This window comes from Arachis hypogaea, chromosome 3 (assembly GCF_003086295.3).
Source record: "Arachis hypogaea cultivar Tifrunner chromosome 3, arahy.Tifrunner.gnm2.J5K5, whole genome shotgun sequence".
NCBI lineage: Eukaryota > Viridiplantae > Streptophyta > Magnoliopsida > Fabales > Fabaceae > Arachis > Arachis hypogaea.
The window spans coordinates 27,174,450-27,190,097 of NC_092038.1; positions in this window are offsets into that span (position 1 = coordinate 27,174,450).

The following is a 15,648-nucleotide window of genomic DNA, read 5'->3' on the forward strand; positions in this document are numbered from 1 at the left end:
GTCTGCTTGTGATTGTTTGATCCTGAGAAAATAACCAGTGGTATGTTGTACCTATTTTTTGTAAGTCGAGTCGAAAGCCAGAACATCTCCAAAATATGGTAGTCCAACCTACTTCCCCCGTCAGCCCAAAACATATTTGCAAGCATTCTATCCGCGGTCAAATTATACCGTGCCATCAGCATAGGATCAGCCTCTGCCTTTCCTTCTAGGTAGGCTATCGTAGCTTCAGCATCTCCATCAACAATTTGCTCGTGCTTTTGCTTGTCAATATAATTATACGCGACCTTCTTTAGAAATCCTACCAATGAATACTCACCCGCCAATCTTGCCATATATCGCATTGTTTTTACTGTCGATATCCCACACTCATGGAATCCATCAATTTGAGCTTTCGCCCCTTCAGTCAATGACCTATACTTTGGGATTAGGTGCACCATTACCTAGGGAGTCAATTCATGGTTGTGGCTGTTATTGATCTTCCTTACACGCCATACAGAAGCACTCTTTTCTAGGTGAATAGACAACTTCGCCTTGCAATTTGTTCTCGTCTCAGGTTTATGTACTCGCCTCCTATCCACTCTATTATAGTGCTTGGAATCTCTCAATTCCTCCTTATTACAAAAAAAAACCTCCTACTCCTAACATTTCCATCGTCGTCCCTTCGTGAGTCCCCTTTTCGAACACCGAACCCATGATACCTACCAAAATATTTGTAGAACTCATACGCATCATCATCAGTTCTAAAGGTCTTTCGCATAATATCTTCAACAGTTAAACCCTCAACATCTCCAAAATCCAAACACATTTGACTCTCCGTTTCGCTTCCAATAGTATCATTCAAAGTGTCCTCCGCCACCGCCTCATCACAGCGCCCGTTTTTTTCATTATTTTTCCCCTCACCACCATTGTTATGCACCGCATCCATCTACATTTTAGAAAATTTGAATCTTGAGAATCCATCAAGTTTTATAAATTTTTTATATTATCTTATCATTTTAATTGAGATATTTACATATATGTTATTAATTAATTTTATAATAAAATAAATATTTACTGACTAAAATAAAAATAACATAAAGTTAGCAAAATATATTTTCATATCAAAAGCAAAAATAATATATGAAAAATAAATCAAAATATACTTTATTAAATTATATTATTTATAACTTTTTTGGTAGTCAGAATATTCTTTTATTTAATACTATTTAAGCTATAAATTTTAATTATTTATGACTTTATTGTTAGTTATAATTAGTTTTTTGTTCTATTTTTATTTTTTTTAATGGATCAATGATTCATATTATAATAAATTTATAATAACATTAATATACAAGAATTACACTTACAAATTTTAACAGAACCAAATAGAAAATAAATACAAACGCAAAAATAAAAATTTTACTAAAAAATTAAAATTATAAATTTGAAATATCTGAGTAGTAAAGAGAGTACCAACAGGAAATAAAGGGTAGAATTGATTATAAAAAAGTAAATTTAAACCTAACGTGAATTTTCAAACACAGAAGCAGCAATTTATAATTCCTTGCAAAGGCACATTTACTTTGGGGCATCCAAACACAACGAGAATGCGTTCAATGCATTCAAACATGCTTCTCTTCTTTCTAACGCTAAACCAAACACAGCCATAGCCAAATTTCTAAAAAGCCAAAAGCACATGCAAAGTAATCACAAATCACAACAACAATGGCTAACAATTTCAAACAATTTCAATAACACGCTAAAAAATTAACAAACATAGTACCCAATGTAAACCCCATTCCCATACACAACATCAACACCACATTCCCTCGTGTACATCAACAATAACTACATCAATGAATGTAATAACAGCTTACCACAAAAACATTTTAATTAGACCAAATAATCAGTTTATTGGTATTCAGAACAAGAGGACAATACCATCAGTGGTGACCAGAAGAATAACCAAAACAGTCAATGATGAATAAATTCAATTTCAGAAGCTCAGCCTTCGTTAATATGTTCCAGAACAAGAAGACAATACCATCACTCATAATCGGAACAAAAATTCTTGACACTAATATAAATTTTAGACGCTCAACTTTAACGATTTATTTTTCGAAAATTTGATTATTTTCCAGAACAAAAAGGCAATACCATCACTAGTAATCAGAACAATAATCGAAGCAATAATCAGAAGAGTAATTTTAATATTAAAAACTCAGCTCTAATTAACTTGTTCCCAGAATAAAAGTACAATACCATCTCCTGTAACTAGAACAATAACCAAAATAATAATCAGAACATCAATCTGAATTTCAGAACCTCAAACTTAATTAATTTTTTCCTGGAACAAAGTTACAATACCATGAATTATAACCAGAACAATAATCAAAACAACAATCGTAACAATTATCAAAATAGCAATTCGGAGTTTCAAAAATCACCGTTAAATTTTTCCTAAGCAAAAATGAAAATATTAGTTTATCTGAGCTTCTGAATAGAGGAAGGAGCAGTTGAGCAGGGGTGGTGGCAGCTAGCACAGTTAACCTCCGCGGTGGGGACTGGATGAATGATAATGCAGAGAAGAAGAAGAACAGGGACACCAGTACGGAAACAAAGAACCAGATGCGTGTGCCGTAGCAATAAATTTGAGGGAGAGCCACATCAGATGGGCAGCTGGCGACGGTCACTATCGAGCAGGGGACGGACGACGACGACCTGGCCACGCACACAATCGCCAGACGACGACCGACCTTAACCTAGAAACCCTTGCGTCGGGGGAATGGAAGGGCCTTCGGCCACTTGGAAACAGGAGGATTGGCAACCAACCACGACAACCAAGCCGGCAACGGTCAGACCAAGGGCGACGCGCTGAGGCTAGGGTTGTATTTTGGGGAGAAATAACGTTGAGACTGAAGAATCACAAATGAAGTTCGAGGGGAGGGCAAGGGTTTCCTCTTACTGATGACCAGAATTTGAATCTTCTTCTTTTAACCAAAACACAAAAAAACAACGCCGTTTCATCACAGGTGCTTTGGACCTTTGAACCAGAAAGTTACTTTCATTATTTTTGTGGGAACACTACTAGACTAAACTAGTATTACAATTCAAAATGACAAAAAATTCAACTACCTAAGCCCAAAGCCCCCATGGCCTAATAACACAGGAACTGGACCAGCCCATATTACTACTTAATATAAACACTTCAGTTATGTTAATTAATACATTTAGGCCAAACGAAAAATGGAACCACGATGAGCTTCCTTACTATTACTGCATCAATACAGTGCATTTAACTAGTCTCCACAAACACGTGTCACATCCACACAGCGACACATACGATCCGCATGACATGATGATTATATTGGTAAGCACCGTAGAACTTTCCTAAAAAAATTATCAAATCAAATTTGACCTTTATATATACACTTATATATATAAGAAAAAAAAAAGATATTTTGCATCTTATTCCTTTTATTGTGATCAAAATCACAATAAAATTTAATATACAAATAAAATCAAACAAAATATTTGATTATAAATATAACTTTTGTATTAAAAGAATGATAATTTAATCATAATTAAATAATTAAAATAAATTAACTATTAATTTATTAGAAAATCATCTCAATGGAAATAAATACTTCACATGCTTAAAAAAAATTTGAATCAATCCTATTAATTCACAAACTTTAAGAAAATAGGAATAAAAATTTAAACACAAAAAAGCAAAAGCTCTGATACTTCTGAAGGATTACTGTGTGTTCATAACACGCAGCGGAAGAAAAGAAAGTAATCCTAAAGATCTATTTTTTGCTTAAATTTTATTCTAATAATTTAATATATAGTAGATCATATCTAAATACCTAAGTACGCTAGTAAAAATCTTTTTCTCTTTCGATGGTACAAATGCACTATGTGTATCCACACCGAGACCAACATTTGCTGTCAACTCTTTGACCAATGGATATCTGATCTAAATTAAGAACCTCTTTGCAAACTTTTGCACACCATAAAATTCTTCTCCAAGAATTAGGCTCACATACATTTATGTGTGTAGAGGTAAAGGAATAAAACTCTTGTTATTCTCTCTATGTTTCTTCTACTCTTGGCATACACATATATATAGTATGAGATTTATTAATGATTTTAAATTTGAATCTCAATTCAAATTTGAATCATATCTTAAAATTCTAAATCTGAATCCTTTAAATTTATTAATCATATCATAACTCAATTTGAAACAAAATTAGCTAGGATCTCATCCAAATTTAGAAATAGAATAACTAATTATTCTCAAATCTCATTTAATATTCTCAATTATCATATTATTATTATATTTTTTGTGCTAACAAAGAATATAATAATATTCTATTTTGAATTAATATAATTATTTATTTGATCAAATCAAAATAATAATTAAATAATTTTACAGCAAAGATTAGAACACTCATTAGTGTGTGACCCCATAGGTTTAATATTAAGTGGGTAGTAAATTAGTCATACTAAATTTACTAATCAAGGTTGGCGTCTAGCAATACTCCTCAACGACCCGATAGTTTGAAGTAATCTATTTTTACTAAGAACCTCAGAAGAACAAAGTATAATTCCTTCCAACTTTTCAGCTCTTGGTTAACCTTTAGAGTATGGTTTAATTGTCAAACTCTAACTTGTTACCATTATTATAATAAACTGTGAATGACCTAAAAAACTTATTTCTTCGTTCATTCAATCCCCTTGGCCAATGTTTTATTCATCTCAGTCATTATAATCATAGAGCTCAAACTCTTTACCGAGAGTTTACGGATTTCTTATTGACTAATCATTAATTCTACAAATATTTAAATCATACCCAATATCCATTCAACTAGCACCCTAGGGTATTAGATGTCTAGAATCAAAGTATAATAAATACATTGTTAATTACTATGACAATCGTAGGTAAAAAAAAAACTCTATTATTATGTTCATCTTGAGAATATCCTATTGACAAATATATGGTAATTATAACCATTAGAAATTCTCAAAGTGAGTCAGTTCAATTGTCATATATAACTTTTCGGATTATTAATGTCCTTTTTAATAATCCTTTGACGAAGAATAATTTAGATTAAATTATAAAAGATTTATCTCTCAATATTATTATCACTGTCACAATGATAAATCTCTAAATTTAATCAAGAACCTTATTATATTAATATTTTAATACAATAACAATAACAATTTATTTGACACATAATTGATTGGATTGTGGTCATACTCCTTATTCCCAACAAAGACATGCCGAAACAAAAGTCTTCCTTAATGAGAAAAATTTTAAATGCCACAAAAATCAAACATAAAGAGTAAAAAAGAATAAAAAGGTCATGAAAATGAAAAATTTGTAACAAAAATACTAGAAAAATTCAAGTTTAACACAAGAGGTATTAGTTTATTAAAGAGATATAGAAAGAAGAACTCCTAGCATCACAATTCTACAAAATTGTTGACTATACATTATAGAAGAGCTCCTAGCATCACAAGGGATATTAGTTTATTGTATCACTATATGGGTTCTCTTCGAATGGATTAGAAATTTGCGAATCACATGGCAAGAAAGCCGGGACACATTTTGCCACAAATTCGTAACAACTCAACAAACAGCAAATTGGATAAGCCCTCCATCTTAGTTGTTTCTTTATGTCTATTGAAAAATTATATAAAAATATTATAGAAATTATAAAAAATTAGAGTTGATAATCTAACATTAGCCTTATACAATTTTTGAGCAAGCAAAATGCCAATTTGAACACTCCCATATCACAAGAAAATCAACCATTTAAAATTTCATAATCATTAATTGATAGAGAAATAAGAGCTCCTATCAACACAATGCTACAAAATTTCTCCTTAAAAATTATAGATTATAAAAGAAATCCTAGCATTACAATCATAGAATTGCTAGAGACATGGGTTTACGGTATTACTAGAATTTTATTTTAAATACATTATATATTTGCAATTACCAAGAAATTTGTGCAGCACTGTGCTACAAAGTTGCCACAACTCAAACAACAAATCTGAAAATCCCTCAATCTTCAATTGTCCAGTTATTCCTTTGTGCCGGTAAAAACAATATATAAAAATGTTACAGAAATTATAAAACTAAATTGAACTTGACAATCTAATGTTAACTTCATAAAAAAATATGAGCAACCAAGAAATCAGTTTGAACAAGACATATTCACATTCTCATACCAAAAGAAAAGCACAATTTAAAATTTCATAACCAATAAATAATAAAGAAAAAAGAGCTTCCTTGTATCACAATTCTACAAAATTGCAGATTATATATTATAGAAGATCTCCTTGCATCATAAGGGGTATTAATTTATTGTATCACTATATGGGTTCTCTTTCAATGGATTAGAAATTTGCGAATGCACATACTAAGAAAGCTGGGACACATTTTACCTCAAATTTATAACAACTCAACAAACAGTAAATTGGAGAAGCCCTCAATGTTAGTTGTTTCTTTATGTTTATAGAAAATTGTATAAAATGTTATAAAAATTATAAAAACTGAATTAGACTTGACAATCTAACATTAACCTTATACAATTTTTGAACAAACAAAATACCTGTTTTAACACTCCCATATCACAAGAAAATCAACCATTCAAAGTATTATAATCATTAGTTGATAAAGAAAAAAGAGCTCCTGTCAAGATAATGCTGCAAAATTCCTAATTATAAATTATAGATTATAGAAGAAACTCTAGCATTACAATCATAGAATTGTGAGAGGTATTGGTTTATGGTATTACAAGGATTCTATTTTAATCCATTACATATTTGCAATAGTACGTACCAAGAAATTTGTACCACGCTCTGTCACAAAGTTGTTACAACTCAAATAACAAATTTGAAAAAGTCCCCAATCTTCAATTGCCCTGTTATTCTTGTGTGCCTATAAAAGAATTATATAAATTTTTTATAGAAATTATAAAAATAAATTGAACTTGACAATACTTCATAAAAAAATCTCAGTAACCAAAAAATAGTTTAACAAGACATTCACACTCTTATACCAAAAGAAAATCACAATTTAAAGTTCCATAATCAATAAAAGATAAAGAAAGATTAGCTCTTAACATCACATTACTACAAAGTTGTTTATTACAGATTATAGATTATAGATTATAAAACAACTCCTAACATTATAATCCTAACCTTACAAGAGGTATTAGTTTATTCAGTCACTACTTGAGTTCTCTTTCAATAGATTACAAATTCGTGATTGGAAATACTAACAAAATTGGACACACTATACATAAAGTTGCAACAACTTAACAAAGCACAAATCAAAAGCAAAATTCAAAAGATAACAATCAAAAGGATAATTATTATAAAAATAAAATTAAAAGCATAAACAAGTCAAAGAACAATGGAAGAAAAAAAACTAACAGTAGGACTTGAGAATTATATAAGAAGCCGCACCAAACTCAGCAACAAGACAAAGAAAAACAAAAGACCGACTTCGCGACAGCAGACAAGAAGATACGACACTAATATTATGAGAGTAGAATAAATGGGTAAAAACCTAAAAATAACCCATGTAACATTTTTTTCTTTCCGGTAGGGGCTTTGACTGGCCCATACCCGAAAATATATCATTTTCTATTCGCCCCAAAACATATGGAATTTGCCAATTTTGTAAAGAGAGAAGAAATCTGAATATTTATCTTTTCATAATAGCCCATGTAATTAGTAATAAATGGGAGAGAATTGGAAAGGAATTGGAGCATTTGCCTTCCACTAGAAATCATAGCGGAGCTAAAAAGAAACTCAGACACATCAAAATAGGTTTCTTAGCAACCATTCCAATTTAGGGAGGATGGAGAAAGGTACCTAGCGAATCCATGTGCCTCTTTGTCGCCAGTGTAGGTCTAATGGAGTCATGGCGCTTTCATGGAGACAGGGGTTCTTCTCCAAAATCAGTTTTGTGTTTGGCGTTAGCCAGACAACAGTGGCGATAGACAGTTGTCTCCCTCTTCCATGGCAGCGATTTTTCGGGCTTGAAAGGTCATTCACGGCAAAGAATAAAAAGAGTGGATTCAAGAACGTTTAAATCTATCGCCGGCCAGAATGACCGTGGAAGCACCGCAAGCAGTGAAGATGTTTGAAGACGTCACATCGCTAATAACAGAGTAATGGAGGAGTTTCATCAAGTTCCTAAGTACTTTTCTAGTGTTTGAAAGAGGGGATTAATTTTTTTGTCTGTGTCAATTTGTTTGTTCAGCCCATGACAATAAAAAAAGAAAATAATAATAATAAATAAATTTAATTTACCTGATAACTTTTGATAGTAGGTTAACTCTTAAAGAGTGCTGCACTCTTTACTTTGTCTGGAGTGCACTAGCTTTCGCCGTAAATTCAACAACAATACTTTTTAAAGAGAAGTCTCTAAAAAAAATAAACAGGCCTGCTACACATACAAGCTTTTTTGGCTTACAAGCTATACAAGTTGGCCCAAACCCAAGAAAAAAATACGTGCACCGCTCCTTTACCATCGAGCGTAAAATGCACACGCCTTAATCAACCACTGCGTTTTTCCAAAATACATTCATTATGACAGACTCTTCCTCTTCTTTCTCAATCAAAACCCAAACCGCCAAGATTCAAGCCACATTCGAAACAAACTATGATCCTGAAGAAACGTTCTAACTCCTCGCGAAGAGTAGAAGAAATCAAGAAGAAAAGATACAAATCTCCATAAAAAATCACCAGAATTAAGGAAGAAACATTATTCAAGGTACTGATTTACTGTTCTTCGAGGTTTTTCACATTTCTGTTCTTCAAATAACTATATCGTCAGTATTTCTCTCTCTGTTTCACTATTCTTGGTTTAGATTACTGTTCTGATGACACTATTCTTCGTTTATGCTATTTCACATACTTCTAGTGAATGCTTTAACATGTGTTTTGATCTGTTTTGGTATATGTTTTATGGATGTTTACATGTTTTTTAAGTAGATTTGTGCATACTTACATGAAAGACTCTTCCTCTTCTAAATGATTTTTGGGTGTATATGGCCGATTGTTGGGTGTATATCTCAGACTTGGCATGCGACTGTTGCTTCTAGTGGCATTTTGAACTTAAATATATTTTTAAACTCATATAATGTCATATAATCCAAAAAATGTAGAGGTGCATGGGACTGGTATATATCTTAGGAGTTTTGAAGTCTAACTGGTACTATTCTAATTGTGTTTGACCTTGTAGTGTTATTTTATGCATGTTTGGGTGAATTCAATATGATTTTGAACTGATTTAATTTCATTTAATTGAAAAAACAAAATGTTTATGGGACTGAGTTTGGGTGTATATGGCTGATATTTGGGTGTATCTAACTGATATATGGGTGTATGTCTCTGATTTTTTGGTGTATTTTTTGTCTATTGACAGCATCTCTTTTTCATTGCAGTAAAAATGGTAAGCAAAAACCAAGGTGAAAAAAATACAATGTAAGCACAAATATATGTCTTAGAACAAGTCAATTTTTCCTAATACAAATATATATCTTATTCTAATGACTCTAATTTTGTTTTGTTTACAGCAAACCAAAGACTTGAAGTGTGCAACCAAATTGTTGAGTGAAAAATTTGAAAATATGAGCGAGGAAAAGAAAGCAATTGTTCGAGATTTAGGTTTTGGTGGATTGATGCGCATCCCGCCAATGAGGGTGCATCACAAACTATTAAAGGAGTTGGCTAACTCCTTTAAATTGGAAAAAATACACTCAAAACCAGCTACGGTTCGTTTAGAGTTAAACCCAGCACAATAGGGGTTGCGCTTGGCCTCAATGCATCAGGTAACTCATTACAGAAAACCTTTATACTTCTATTTTTTGTAATATCTTATTCTGCTATCATATAATCAAGAAACAAACATAGGTGTATATGAGTGATATTGGGGTGTATATGAGTTATGTTTGGGTGTATTTCAAGTGATTTTTAGTGTAAGTTGTTTTCTTTTTTGTAGGAGATCTATTTCCTGAGAAAGTTAGTTATAAGGAACTTTCTGAAGAGAACAAATAGATTTTTAGAAGATTCCAGGGGAAGACTCTAAAAAATCTTACAAATGAAATGATGAGTATTGGTGTTAGAAATGAATAGAATCGCCTGATGTTCAAGAGGATTTTCATCCTCTATATACAGATGGTGTTCCTGTTGCCAACAATAATAAACAAAATCTCTTCTGTGCACCTAGCTCCAATTTTTAAGATGGACAAAATAAATGAGGGCAACTAGGGGTCCCATGTGCTGAATTTCATCATCAATGGCATAACTAATTACAATCTGAAGAAGAAAAAATCAATCGACGGTTGCCTGTTTTCCTTGATGATAGTCTATTTCTATTTGTCAAAAAACAAAGACAAGAAAGGAGAAGAAAGACCTGCACAACCCTAGATTGCCAACTAGAATAGAGAGCAATTGGTTGAAAGGATGAGAGCAGAAATGGATGGACATATGGTAAGTGAACAGAATACCTTAGGTGTATTTTATTTACGTGGATGATGTTAACTAACATTTCTACTATTTCAGGGAATCGTAAAGATGGCAGAAACAAAAGAGAAATTGAAACAAATGAAGGAAAAAGAAAAGAAAGAAAAAACAAAAAAAAAAACAAAAAAAGAAGGCAAGTTCATCATCATCTGAGAGTGATACATCTAAAACTGAAGTCTATTCTTCCTCTGAGTTTGAGACTAAAGAAGACTCAGAGGAACCAAAAAGGAAACAACCCACCTGAACAGCCAAAAAGTAAGTAACATACTTGGGTGTATTTTGTCACTTTTTAGGGTGTATTTTGTCACTTTTAGGGTGTTTTTTACTAATGATTGTTTGCCTTCCAGAATGAAATCCAAAAAAGGAATAAGATTTAAGAGGATTCCGATTCAGAAACTAAATCGAATGATGATTAATGTTCTGAAATTATCATCGCTTTCTTTTCCGTTTATTCTCAAAATTTCATGTATTAATAGAGCATTTCTTATTAACTTTTAAAGCATTTCTTATTAACATACTTGGATAGGATTTTTTCATCAATTTTATTTTGTTTTTTGGATTCATACTTTTTTTTCCAGGGCGTAATCCAAAAAGAAAAAGCAAGTTGTTGAGGATTCGTCTCATGAACAAACTCAATCCTATGATGGGTAAGATACTTTGTAAAGCTATATTACCGTTTATCATCAGATTTATATTTGTTAACATGTTCTTTTATGCATGTACTACCAGATCTGAAATTGAAACTGAAGTATTAGAAGAATTCTTAAGGGAATCAAAAAAGAAGAAAACCAATGAAAAAGATGCTGCACATGGGTTGTTATTTTTTGGTGTATAGTAGGCATTCTAAGGTGTTTTGGTTTCTGATAATTATTTTTGGTTTCCCAGGAAGAAGGGAGCTCTGCTGCCATCGACAGAAGGCACTATGACTCATCCAAAACGTAAGAACCTTTATTTGATAAAATCTTGTTATCCTGATTTAACCGTATGGTATATTTACTGAATGATATCTATTCTATGTTTAGAATACCGGAGCTGAACTTAGAAAGTGAGAATGATCCTTTGTCTCAAGGACACACAGATCAAAGCAGCATAAACAAACCGGCGAATAGCATGTAATTTCTCTTTCTAATACCAGTTGCTTTTATCTTTCATTACCTTCTGCTTCTAATTCTTTATATATTTTTTTAGAAAAAAAGCTCTTTATTGTTTTATTCAAGAAAAAAAAAGGCAGAAAAAAAGCCAAAACTGCAACTACGTAAGTTTTCAAAAAACAAAGCTTGTGTTTCTTTTGAATGCTTCAGGTGTATTTTTGACTTTCTTTGGGTGTATTTCAGGTTGAGTCTGGTAGAAGTATCAGCCAATGACCCAGCTGAATAGAAGATGATGGTTGTGCAGGTAGAGACACAGTCACAAACTGAAGCCCTTTGAATGTGAGTTTTACAAGTAAATTTCAACCTTATAACCATTTTATTTTCACGGGCTTTCTTAACTTTTTAATTTTGTCTTGTTTAGAGTTCCAATTCAAGTTTATGTACCTCTGTCCTAGACAACCCTTATGCCAGAAATTGAACCAACCCCTGCAAAGTCTCCAAGTGAAAAAATTAATGAAGAAAGAACAAAAAGTTAAGGAATAATATTGGAGTGTATTTGGTTACTGTTTGGGTGTATATTGTCCTTATTGGGTGTATAATTTACTTACTTGGGTGTATATCTTCACATAAGATCTGTAACTAGTTTTTTTATAATATGATTTGTTTTATCTAATCCTGCAGCACTCCAAAACCCCCGAAATCTGATGAAAGCACACCCACGGTTCCACCAGCTCCATCCAAAATGTAAGTTCAGTAGAGTAAAATTTGGTTTTCAATATCATTCGTATATTCTTATTCTTATAGTACGTTATATGTCATCACGTAGTAATCCAGCCCTAGAAGACACTGCTACACTGATGATGATGGCACAGACAGCATCCTACATTCCTAAAGAAGGTTCGATGCCATCATTTAGCCTTGGCTTGACGGATTCAAGCCAAGAAGAAGTAGCAACGCAAGAGGGACAGAGGGCAAAGACTCCTAAAACACCAAAACTAACCAAAAAATTAGGGAAACTGGTGGAAAAAATTGCAAGCAGTGGGGTGAAAACAGCATTGGATTATGCAGAAGGTAAAAGTCCACATATTGAAAAGCAGTGTGGGGAAGAAAGTTTTGAAAAGTTTGAAACTCCTCTGAAGAGCAACGAGATCTCGGCTGAAATGAAAGAGAAATGTTACCTCTAGGCCACACGTGTGAAGACATACGGAGATGGAAGCACTAATGAGTATGACGCTGTGTGCACCCTTAAAGCCCAAGATCGATTCATTTTGTCAAAAATCCACTTTACATCTCTGAAAGCTGATACACATATAGAAGCTGAGGTAATATTAGAATAACGTTAATGATTTTATCATGAAATGTAACTGCAATTCATGTAAATTGATTTTGGTTTTTTTTTTCTAGATTGTCACTGCCATGTGCCTGATCCTAAACGAACTGCACATTAAAAGATTTCAAGAAGAAATATACTATCTTCCCCCAGATATTGTGGTAAGGTGTACTTCAATTCAACCTTGGGTGTATTTTCTATATTCATTTGAGTGTATTAATTATTTCATTTGGTGTTTCACAAATGTTGTAGAACATGGCGATTGGGAATCATCCAGATGGCGAATTCTTACAACCTAAAACCAAAAAGCCATTTAGGGTTTAAGACTACCCAATGTTTATACCGTTTTTGGACCTCAAAAAATTAGCATCACATCCATATGTAAGTATTTGTTTCTAAAACTTCTTATCACAATTTTTTACTTATGTGCCAATTAAACTAAAACACTGTTCAATGTGGACATGTTTCAGATTTTTGCACCTATTTGCTATTCAGAGCATTGGTGGCTATAGGTAGCTGATGTAAAAAAGAAAAAATTTTATATACTTGACCCGTATCACAAGACATGTCCCTCTGAAGCTAGAATGAAGCTAAACAAATTCGTTGTAAGTTGTTTCTGTATTTTGTATTTTAATATTTGGGTGTATTTCTGTTCAACATAAGGGGTAGTTTGTGATTTCTTGGGTGTATTTTTTTATTTAATTTATTCATATATTTTGATTTGTTTTGTGTTTTAAGAGATATGTAATTTCAAGAATGAGGGTATATATTGGGGGGGACCTCTCAAGAAAAAGGATCAAGAAATTGAACCACCGTATATTAACATCTTAGGCAAAAAAATAAGGTATAAATCTTTCACTCTGAAAATTAATCTTTCCTATGTGTAATTTGCTAATTTATTTTTTGTTTTTCAGTTATGATTGTGCTATTTATGTAATAAAGTGGCTTGAAGTAATTCAGCCTGAAAACATTAAAAAAGGAGAAGTATGAGTGGGACAATTGGACTCAGGTAATTGTCTTTAGAAAAATATAACTCTCTATTACTTTACTAAATTAACATGGTTGATTAAAAAGAATATTCTTTAAACTATAGGACGAGGTGGACCACTTTAGAGTAGAATATGCTTTCCGAATTCTATTCCATGAAATGAATCAAGATAGAGCTGAAGCCATTAGGGGAAGTGATGCAATAAGATTGTTCAAGCCATCCTCACTGTTGTTGAGTCCTTATTGTCAGATAAATTCTAATGATATTGATACTGATTAATCTAATTGTTATGTAGTCTTGTAATGAACACATGGTGTAAAATTTTGCCAATATAATCCAATTTTATTATAAAAAAAATTTCATAATTAAACTGTCTCTTCTGTATTCAGAAGGTCTAAATTACAGGTTCTAAAAAATGAAGGAAAAAATCAAAGCAGATATACACCAAAACATGAAAATTTACACCCAAGGCAAGTTCAATATACACCTAAACTTCTATCCCCTGATGCTGGATCCCTAAACACTAAACCCTAAACCCTGAATCCTAAAACCCTAAAACCCTAAACCCTTAAACCCTAAAATCTAAAACCCTAAAACCTAAACCCTAAACCCTAAACCCTAAGCCCAAACATGAAATTTCTAGTGACTATCTCTTCTATATTTAAAAGGTCTAAATTACAGGTTCTAAAAAATGAAGGAAAACATCAAAGCAGATATACACCCAAAACATGAAATTTTACACCCAAGGCAAGTTCAATATACACCCAAACCTCTATCCCCTAATGCTGGATCCCTAAACCCTAAAACATAAACCCTAAAACCCTAAAATCCTAAACCCTAAAACTAAAACCCTAAACCCTAAACCCTAAAAGCTTAAACCATAAAAAATAAACAAAATAATAATTTCTAACATAAGACAGCAGCATTTGAAAATATATAAATGTAAAATGTCAAACACAAGAAAATTCAGAAATACACCCAAAAAAATCATCGTTACACCCATATACTGTATCTATACACCCAAAAAACTATCTCCTGCTACAGGTCCCTGAACTAATAATTCATAACATGTCCATGATATTAGCTAGAATTTGAACGCACCACTGATCCAACATCAAAGAGGTTTAAGTGGAAGTAATAAACTTTTAAAGACCATCACTTTTACCTCGTTTAAAGCTTTTGTTTTCTTCTTCTTTGAGGCATTTGCAATCTGTTTGTCCAACTTTGAACCTAGCCTATTTTTTGGACGTCCTACTATTCGAACCCTTGGAGGGCTTTGAAGCTCGTTAATAGATTTCAAGTTGGCATCTTCGTGAGATAACGAACATGACCCCTTCCTTTTGGCTTTCAGTTCTTCCATCTCAACCATGATGTTATCATAGGCACGGTGCAAAATGGCAGTCAGCTCCTCCGATTTTGATGTTAATTCGCAAATATTTTGCGAACAAAACACCAATTCGTCAAATCTCTTGCTTCTTGGCTCCAACAGTGGCTCGTTGTGGCTGCTCTTGATGTGTGTGTGTCGCCTCTTTACCTTCTTGCTCCATTGTTCCAATATATATCTCAGTGACACTTGGGTTACTCATTCAAAACTTAACACACTTAAGGCGTGACGGCATAATATGCTTCTTGACTCGAATAATAAGCATTGTCATTTCGGCTGCTACTGAGTTGTAAGTAACCACAAACTTGTTGAGAGCTGAAAACTT